Below are 9,883 nucleotides of genomic sequence, written 5' to 3'. Positions count from 1 at the left end.
AGCAGACCTGAATGGAAGTCCAATGCCCTGAGGTACTGATTTCCCAAGGCTCTAGGATCTTTGAGTTCACTCATTTCCTACAAGGTAAACTAAGGCTTAAAGGAACTTTTGTTTGCTCTCTCTCCTGTTTGCAAGATGCACTTGACCTATCAAAACTCCATCTCTAGCATACACTCCCCTTAGCTATCTTGTTCACAATCTTAAACTTATCTACACGGAAGATATGATAATAGAAATTAATCCTCTTTCATAAAGCCATTCAATCACAGTAAACATAATTAAAAAAAGAAAAGGAAAAAAACAGCACAAATAGACCCTGAGCACACTTCCTCATTCCTACTGGCTTTTTATGGGTTACTGCACCATCAGCCCACAGGACTAAAAAGCCCAAGGACCTAAGAGCTGGGGGAACTGATTAACAAAATCTAGATAGCACCGTTTGCTGTCCTGGCAACACCACCTTCCTTTTATTTTCCCATGACCTGCTTCATTCTAGCTGAAATAGCCTGCTCCTCCCCCACTTCTTTGCTACACGGTTTTATCAACTTTTAATAAATGTTCTGGGTCTAGTACAGAGTCACTGAGCTCAAGGGCAGGTTTCTAAATAAGTTGGCAAACATATTAGTTAATGTTACTATTTCTTGGCATATTAAGGAAAAAGGAGGAAACTAATAGGTAGAAGAACTATATTTAAAAGACATAAAAGTGAAGCTGTTATTTATAAAACAAATATGATTTATATATGGGGATATATTTTTTTGAATGGAAAAGATAAAGCTTGGAAGCCTTACCAAGGTGCAGAAAGTCTGAAAAAGTTACACAAAGGCTAATAAAGAAAGGGTTGGTGACATGTTTAGAAAGGATGTAAAAGACAAGACTGAGGAAGAATATGTTATCAAATACCTACTGCAGGTTATTGAATTTTCTAATACTAACTTCAACTGGATCTCTTTGTAAATTAACAAACTTCTGGTTAAGTTTTTCATCTGATGTTGGTAACATATCGAAGGAACAATATTGTATGTCCTATCAAGATTTATTTTTAAATATTCAGATATTATTTATCTTTTATCTAACTATATAATGAAGTTAGAAATACCAAACTAGGAACTGATCTTCTGGGTGTTCAATGACCACATTTAGAAGCTTATACCTATGTGGACAGAAAGTATAAAAGGTATAATATTTTTAACTCTTGCATTTCAAGATCAACTAAGTCCAACTATCTAACATCTTTCAAAGGTGCCTGCAGCTCTGAGTCAGCTGTCCTCTTGTTCAAAGATATCACAAAGATCCAAAAATTGAACTCTAGTTACATTCTGCAAAGAGAAGACCCAACACTGAGAGACATACCTTCAGTGCTTCCCAGGGAAGATCCTGCTAACAGGATAAAGTTAGACTCAAGAATAGAATGTGCCCCTCCTCATAGAAACGTAAGTAAAGGCTGCACAACAGGAGCACAATGAGCCTTCATGAACTGAAGGAAGAAGAAAGATAGGCTTGGGACAGATTTGCAACCAAGAAAAAAACATTTACTCAAGTCAAGTTCAGGGATGAGGCCACTATGGCAACACAAGGCTGTGTGAAACTGTTGCTTTGAACTTACAATGAGCTTATAGAATTTATCGCTACTTTGAACTTACTATTGACATCCTTCTATAACTCCCTTTTGTGAAACATTTTATTTGTGAGGTAATTTTTTTGCAACCTAAAAATATTTACTTCTTAAATCTATATTAATGTGTTAGTAATCTATACAAAAAAGATAAGGAGACAAACATGTGCATTTATAGAACTGCATGTCAGTCAGGCCAGATCCTGCAGAGGGAGTTCCCAGCATGACCTCATCCATCTGCGAGGACACAGAGCAATGCTTGTGTGGACATACACCATCTTCCCTGCTTGAGCCGCTCTCCACTTCTTGATGGCTTCCTTCTACACATGTGTATATCTAGTTGTCTGCTTCTCAGAGCAGACATTTACCTTCCTCATCCACCGGTCATTGGAGGAGGGCTGGGGCCACGGAGGTGACTGATCGGACCCATTCTTCGTGGAGGGTTTCCTGGCGGCCCTCTTCCATCGTGCCTGGAATCAGAGAGGCTCCAGTAGCCTCTTCTTTTCTTCACATCTTGCTAAAGCAGAGTTTTGAGAAAACACACACACACACAAATTCTGCTATTCCCCAGAAAAAATATGTTATGAAAGACAATCTTCATGGGGACTGATTCCGATTGTCCAACACTTGACCATTCAAGATGTAAACCATCTTCTCTCCCATTGCCCACTTCCTAGCCACTCCTGCCTAAGGTAATCAAAAATGAGGAAATGCTCTCAAGAACCTTCAAGTTAAATGTGCACATATAGAAGCCAAATTCTATGAGGAAGTTCATGATCTCGAGGGACAGTATGCTGTTCTCTATCAGCCTTTATTTGATAAGCGATTTGAGATCATTAATGCAATTATGAACCTACAGATGAAGAATGTGAATGGAAACCAGATAAAGAAGATGAAGTTTTGGAAGAGCTGAAAGAAAAGGCCAAGATTGAAAATGAGAAAAAGGATGAAGAAAAAGAAGGCCCTAAAGGAATTCCTGAATTTTGGCTGACAGTTTTTAAGAATGCTGATTTGCTCAGTGATATGCCTCAGGAACATGATGACGCTATTCTGAAGCACTTGAAAGATAAAGTGAGGATTTCAGATGCTGGACAGTGTGAGTTTTATCTTAGAATTTCATTCTGAACCCGGTGAGTATTTCACATATGAAGCGTTAACAAAGACGTACAGGATGAGGTGAGAGTCAGACGATTTCGATCTCTTTTCTTTTGACTGACCAGAAATTATGGGTTGAACAGGGTGTCATATAGATTGGAAAAAAAGAAAAGAGTGTTACTTTGAAAACCATTAAGAAGAAGCAGAAACACAAGGGCCAAGAGACAGTTCGTACGTTACTAAAACAGTTACCAATGGGTCTTTCTTTAATTTTTCCCTTCTCCTGAAAGTCCTGAGAATGGAAATCTCAATGCTGCTGCTGAGGCAATACCCTGCTGAGGCGATTTCGCCTGCTGAGGTGATCCCAGCCTCTAAGGCGATCCCAGCTACTGAGGTGATCCCAGCTCTAAGGCAATTCTGGCTGCTGAGGTGATCCCAGCTCTAAGGCAATCCTGGCTGCTGAGGTAATCCCAGCTGCTGAGGTGATCCCAGCTCTAAGGCAATTCTGGCTGCTGAGGTGATCCCAGCTCTAAGGAGATCCTGGGTGCTGAGGTGATCCCGAAGAGTCAAAAGGTATTCAGTTCTAACAAGTGCAGTTTCACCTGTCTAAACAACCAGAGCACATCACCTTTTTAAAAGCACATGTGTATGACCTCCTCCAACGTTGTTCAATACAGAAAACAAGGCACCCCTGAATTCCAACTAATCCTCTGCGTTAGCCTCAATCTGTAGAAACTGAGACAGCATCCTTGAGAGCTAAAACTGTGTCATATTTTTATTTTAGGCTATCAAAGCTAAATTGGGCAAACAACAGAAAAACTCAACATTTGAACCTTTGACTCCTCGATGCTGAGGAGGAGTGCCGTGAGCCCTGCTGTTTACTGTGCACCACTAAGGTCGGTTCAGCTACCTCGGCTCTCTTAAGGCATATTGGGGTAAATCTCACAAACTCTCTCAGTCTTACAAACTGCTAAAAATAAAACTGGACCTCTATACCTCGAGTGTGATATTCAGCATAATATTCACACCAAGCTTTGATGACTAAACTGGAGAATGAAGTTTAAACACTTCTATCTACATCTATTTTAGTGGGGATGAATGAAAGTAGTATATGACTTCAAGAGCTTGAAGGGTTTCAGATTTTTTGAGTTAGCTTTTTACTTCCCTTTATATATTTCAAGTGGCCACATTATAATAAATCCCAAGGTGGTAATGAGGCAGGGGAGGGTGGCATTAAGTTTTAGACCATGAGAGCCACATTTAAAATACCTCAGGCTAATTACTGTTCACTCTGGGGGAAGAAATCGTTTTGGACAGGATATATTAATTCGATTGTACTTGGAGGAAAGTCCCTACTGTTATTAAGATTTACGTTGAGGAAAATAAATTTTGGAGGTGATAGTTCATTTTGTGAGATTTTAGTATTAAGCTCTTAGAATGTGAGCACATTCTATAGCTGACATCTTCCTGAGATTTTTAACTACTGGACATCCTTAACCAATTATATTTTCTTTATTTTGTGCATGTCTACTTTTCAGTTGGCCTTGGTGTGCATAATTATTCTATTATATCTGACTTTCCTATTTCTCCTTCTGCTCTGGTAAATTCTGTGAAACTAGGTGTTGCTTGAAGTAATGATTCTCAAACAATTAAAAATTGAGGCACAGGGGCACAACACAGTGCTAATGACCCAGGTGTGTGCTATGTGTTCTCATCTTGGAAGCCACGTAATAATTGCACAATGGTAGTTCCAGATTAATGCCTGACTTGCAAAAGAAAGTTTAAAGAAATTATTAGAAAATGAAGCAGAGCCAATATTGAGACCCTGAAAAGGGAAAAAGCTATTGGAAATTAGTTTTGCATAACACTTGAGAGTGGTTCATGGATAAGAAAGTATAGAATGCATAAAATTATATATTAGTAAAACTAAGTCAAAGCACTGGGATTCTTAGAGAGTCATTGTGTGCAATGTGCAGAAGCAGGAAGCTAATGGAATGGCTGAGTTAAGGGTTAACTTGACCCTTTCTGGCCACGGCCTGGCAGCTTTGCCCAAGTCATTTATTGTTAGAGCTTCACAGGGAAATGCAAGTAACTGGCCTCAGAGCCCTGAGATCTAAAGTACACTAAGTCAAAAATCAAAATTTAAATAATGATAACTTTGCAATTATTATTATTTTGACCTCAGGCCTGGGAATAGGGAAAGCTGGAAACATTGGGGAACAATTGTAAATAATTCTTAATTCTTTGTGGGATGTGGCTATTCATTTGAATTTGTTTTGGCAAGGATTATACAGTGTCTTTTTTCTACCTCCTTTGGGAGTATTAAGAAAAGACTGGGACAAGAAAAAGGCGAGAGAGTGAGTGTGGAGTGTGTGGTGTGGAGAGAGTGAGGAGAAAATGTGTGAGTGAAGGGAGGGTGCATGAGGGTGTGGCGTGTGGTGTGGTGTGTGTGTGTGTGTGTGTGTGTGTGTGTGTGTGTGTGTGAGTGTGTGTGTGTGAAAGAAGAGCACACAGAGCTGTGTAGGAGCGTAGGATATGAGGAAAAGAAAAGTGCACAGAAAAGCAGAGCGCAGAGACAGAGAGAGACAGAGACAGACAGAGAGAGACAGAGAGCCTGTCATCTTATACCCAAAACAGTTGTCTGTGTGTGTTTATTGTGCACCTTCCGGCTTTCCCTGTTTCCAACTGAGAACTCCGACCCTGTGTGGAGGCTGGACCCTAGCAGTTTCTCACCTGGCATTCCAGAGAATTAAGTTTGCCCCCTTCAGCACTGTTAGTGGTGACCCAGAGTACTGCATGCCATGTTGAGGGGTGATGGGGGATACGCTCGGCGGCCCTCAGCAGGGACCCCAGCCACCTACACTGTACCTGGCTGCCTTCCTCCCTACCTGGATACTGAGCTGCTTTTCAACAATCTCTTTTGGTTTACATGGTCTATATCTAAGACGCTGCTTAACAGCACCCATTGGCGAACGGATTTGGAACTAATTCTATTTCTCCATGGTAAAAATGAGTTACATCTACGATCATCTCAGTAGTAGTGCTGTTAGCCTTTTGATCTTGTATATTCAGCTGCTGTTTTAATCTTATCAACTCCTCTACATTCAGGAGGCACTGCGACATTCTCTAACTCCATCCCTATGATTGCCATCCAATACCTAAAAGCCAGAATGGAGGTCCTTCTCCGTCTCAACTTCATCCAGAAGCAACTAGGTTGACTCAATACCTATCTTCTAAATAACTGTAAGGTCTCAACTCTTGAGAAGAAAATATTATGTAACTAAAGAGATTAGCAGGCTTGGAGGCCACTGAGAAAAGGCTGCCAAGGACCAGCCTCAGCTTGGAGAGGGGTTCTGAGAGAAAGGGTATCTGGGAGCAGTGAAACAAAAGACCCAAAGTCAAATTGTAGTTCAAGCTGACAGCTAATGTTCTGCTCAAGATAGCTTTCCAGGCTGATCTCTCTGTCTCTCTGTCTCTCTGTCTCTCTCTGTCTCTCTGTCTCTCTCTCTCTCTCTCTCTCTCTCTCTCTCTCTCTCTGTGTGTGTGTGTGTGTGTGTGTGTGTGTGTGTGTGTGTGTGTGTGTGTCTGCTTGAGACAGCTTTTTAGACTGTTCTCTTCTCTGTGTTCTTTTCTGCGCAAGACAGTTTTCTCTTGCTAGTCTAAAAACTCTTTGGATATCTCATCTCTTGCAGATCAAAAGCCCAGCATTTTTTATCTATATATCAATTCAGTCGTTACTCCAAATTCCCTTTTGATTATCCCATGAATCAGCATTCTATGACCACCCCCCTGCCCCTTGATTCCTAGAGAGAGACAGCAAACACAAGCACAGACAATAAGATGGTTGAAATTACCATTCCCACCATACCTGGGTCTCACCCTAAACCTCTTCTGTCCCAGGCTAACCTTGAACTCAGGAATCTAGCTGCCTTTGTAAGAATTAACAAACAAACAAACTTAGCTGGGTAGGATCTTGCCCTGCAATTGCCGTTCCCTAAGTCTCTTTCTCTTCTTCCTCAATGTCTTTCTGACAAGCTGGTTCATACTGCAGCTGCCTCTGTTCCTTCAGGTCTATGAAGCTTCTCATACAATTCATATTGCATCCTTATATTTTGCATAATTGAAAAATTAAATATTTTGAACTCATGTTTTCAGTGTTGTTTCCCACAACCATAATTGCTGTCCTACCATTTTGCTGAGCCATTAGCCAAACTCTCATCTCCAGGACTCATGCCGTCTCTGATTATCATGGAGTCATTAACCTTGACAGAGAGGACATTCCTCCAAAGGAGAAATATAAAGTAATCTGTGTGTTTGTGCTTATATATATATATATATATATATATATATATATATATATATATATATATATACACATACATACATACATACACACGTATACATACAAGCCTCATGTCCACCTCAGCAACCATCAACACTTGTGGAGGCCCACACATTCTGCTGGCTCTGTTCCAGTGGCAGCCACCATGTCACTCCATCCCTCACTCACGGCCAAGCAGGACTCAGCAAAAGATCATTCCTTCATGTCCCCTTCTCTAAGCATCTAAAGAAACAAAAGTCAGAAATGATAGCTGAAGTCATAACTTATTCCCCTAGATTCTTATGGCCACCCCGTCAGCCCCCAGGAAAGGTCAGAAGATAAGACGGTCACCTGACATTCTTCCACTCCCCACTCCCTGCTTACACCCAGCAGTTATCAACACCAGGCCAAAGAGGAAATTTTATAGTTTCCTTTCCACTCCACTCCCAGCCTGCACACACACACAAACACACACAAATACAACTACACAGACACATAGACCTATACATGCATATAAAAATGAAATATGATTTTTAAAAAGCATAGCACCGCAGAAAATCTTCTAAGAAAATCAAAATCAAAAGAGAAATAAAAGAATAAAGGATCCACAAAACAACAAAATCATTTATAAAGTCAATGTAGCAAGCCCTTCACTAATCACCTCAAATGTGAATAGATTTAATTCACCACAAAATATCGAGTACCTGCATGAATCTTAGAAAGATCCAGCTACATGCTACCAACAAGAGAATTGTTTTACTTTTAAAGACACATATAGATTGAAAATAGAAGGCTAGAAAAAAAAGATATTCCATGATAACAGTAACCAAAAGAAGCCAGAGGTAAAACTTACCTCAGATAAAATAAACTAAATCAAAAATTGTAAAGAGAGACAAAGGGGTCAGTTTATCGAAAGTATGCAACAGTGGTAAAATATGTTTACTCAACATTGCAGCATCTAAATACATCAAATAAACAATCACAGATTCTGAGAGAGAGGTTGCAGTACAGCTATAGTTGGGGACTTTAATACTCTACTTTCAACTATGGGCAAATTGTCTAGACAGAAAATTGAGTTAAAATCCAGACCAAATAAATTTAAGAGATAAATACAGCATTGTAACAAAATGTACACACACACACACACACACATAAACACACATACACACACACATACACCCAGGATAGATCAAATATTAATCATTAAGAACTGGTCATGGATATCAGATAAAAAAAAAAAAACTTGAAAAACTCTAGTCTTAGTAAAAGCTTTCTCCCTTCCCCTAAAAAGACATCATGGTACCCCGGGTGGATTTGTTACAACAACACACCACAAAGACACTGGTGAGGAGATACAAAAAAGAAAAGAAAATATGCTGTTGAGTGTGAGGCAGTAGTGGCTATGAAGAATGGTCCAGAGGGGCTGCAAAATCTCAAGACAGGCTGACATCACTGGCCTAATTATTTATTAGGATCTTTTGTCTTTTATGTAGTTGTCCTGTTGATCTTTCTTTTTTAAAAATGAAATCTTAGGTTAAAAAAATTAGTCATGAACATAAATGCCTCTAATTCTAGCACTTGAGAAGATCAAAATTTTTAGGGTGCTGTTAGCCAAGTAGAAAGAACCTGACAACACACTTCACGTAGCATACTCACAGCAAAGGCCCACAGACTGAACAAGTTGGAGACTGAAACAAATACATTTTCTGGATACAATGAAACTAGACATAAATAACAGAGAATTCTCAAATATTCATCAGAGTGTGGTAAATAAGCAACATGATTCTGAATAAACCATGAATCAAAGAAGAAATTAAAAGAGAGATTTCAAAAATATTTTGAGATAAAGGAGAGCAGACATATAAAATGCAAAAAAAAAAAAAAAAAAGAATTGAAACAATAAACAGTTCTAAGAGCGAAATGCTCTGTAATATGTGCCTATATCAGAAAAAAATAATAATCTCATAAAATATAAAAAAATCTCAAACATATAACTTTACTCCACAGGAAATAAGAAAAAAAACACAAATTCAGAACAAATTTTGTAAAAGGGTGGAATAAACAACTTGAGAACTGAAATGAAATATAGAAAAATTAAAGATGATAAGCATAGCTAAAAGTTGTTTCTTTGAGAAGAAAGATAGAATTGACAATGTTGGTCAGATTAAGAAATGAGAAACTCCTAATTTAACTGGTACCATCCAGAACTCCAAGTGGAACAGTGGTCAAACAGAATTTACAAAGTAGCCACTGAAGAGAATAAAACAATGGTTCTGAAATTTTCTAAGAATGCATGTTTATTAAATTTGGTTTTCTTTAAATAGAACCTCAGACAATGAAAGAAAGAAAAAAGGAAGGAAGAAAGAGAGAGATGGATGGAAGAAGGAAGGGAGGGAGGAAAGGAGGGAAGAAAGAAGGGAGGAAGGAAGGAGGGAGGAAAGGAGAAAGGGGGAATGGAGGGAAAAAGGAAATAAGAAAGAAAGAAAGAAAGAAAGAAAGAAAGAAAGAAAGAAAGAAAGAAAGAAGGGAGGGAGGGAGGGAGGGAGGGAGGGAGGGAGGGAGGGAGGGAGGGATGGAATGAGGAAGGGAGAGAGGAAGGGAAGAAGGAAGGGAGGGAGGGAAGGAGGGAGGAAGGGAGAGAAGGAGGAAGGAAATAAGAAAGAGAGAAAGACCAACTCCACATCTGATAGAGGTCTAATATCCAATATATACAAAGAACTCAAGAAGTTACACTCCAGAGAATCAAACAATCCTATTAAAAATGGAGTACAGAGCTAAACAAAGAATTCTCAGTTGAGGAATATTGAATGGCTGAGAAGCATCTAAGGAAGTGCTCGACATCCTTAGTCATC

General features: G+C 39.3%; 2 pseudogenes across 2 annotated transcripts; one reads left to right on the top strand and one right to left on the bottom strand.

The window, feature by feature from the left end:
- Positions 1–1,988: 1,988 nt before the first annotated feature.
- Positions 1,989–2,266, bottom strand: LOC308427697 (selenoprotein K-like; annotated as a pseudogene). The gene has a single exon. The product of its transcript is annotated as a selenoprotein K-like (transcript).
- Positions 2,267–2,301: 35 nt separating this feature from the next.
- LOC308428008 (nucleosome assembly protein 1-like 1) lies at positions 2,302–3,049 on the top strand (annotated as a pseudogene). The gene has a single exon. The product of its transcript is annotated as a nucleosome assembly protein 1-like 1 (transcript).
- Positions 3,050–9,883: the final 6,834 nt, after the last annotated feature.

The sequence above is a fragment of the Micromys minutus genome, assembly GCF_963924665.1.
Source record: "Micromys minutus genome assembly, chromosome: 12".
Lineage (NCBI taxonomy): Eukaryota > Metazoa > Chordata > Mammalia > Rodentia > Muridae > Micromys > Micromys minutus.
Note: the sequence above shows the minus strand (reverse complement) of the source record. Positions and strands in the feature narration are given on the sequence as shown.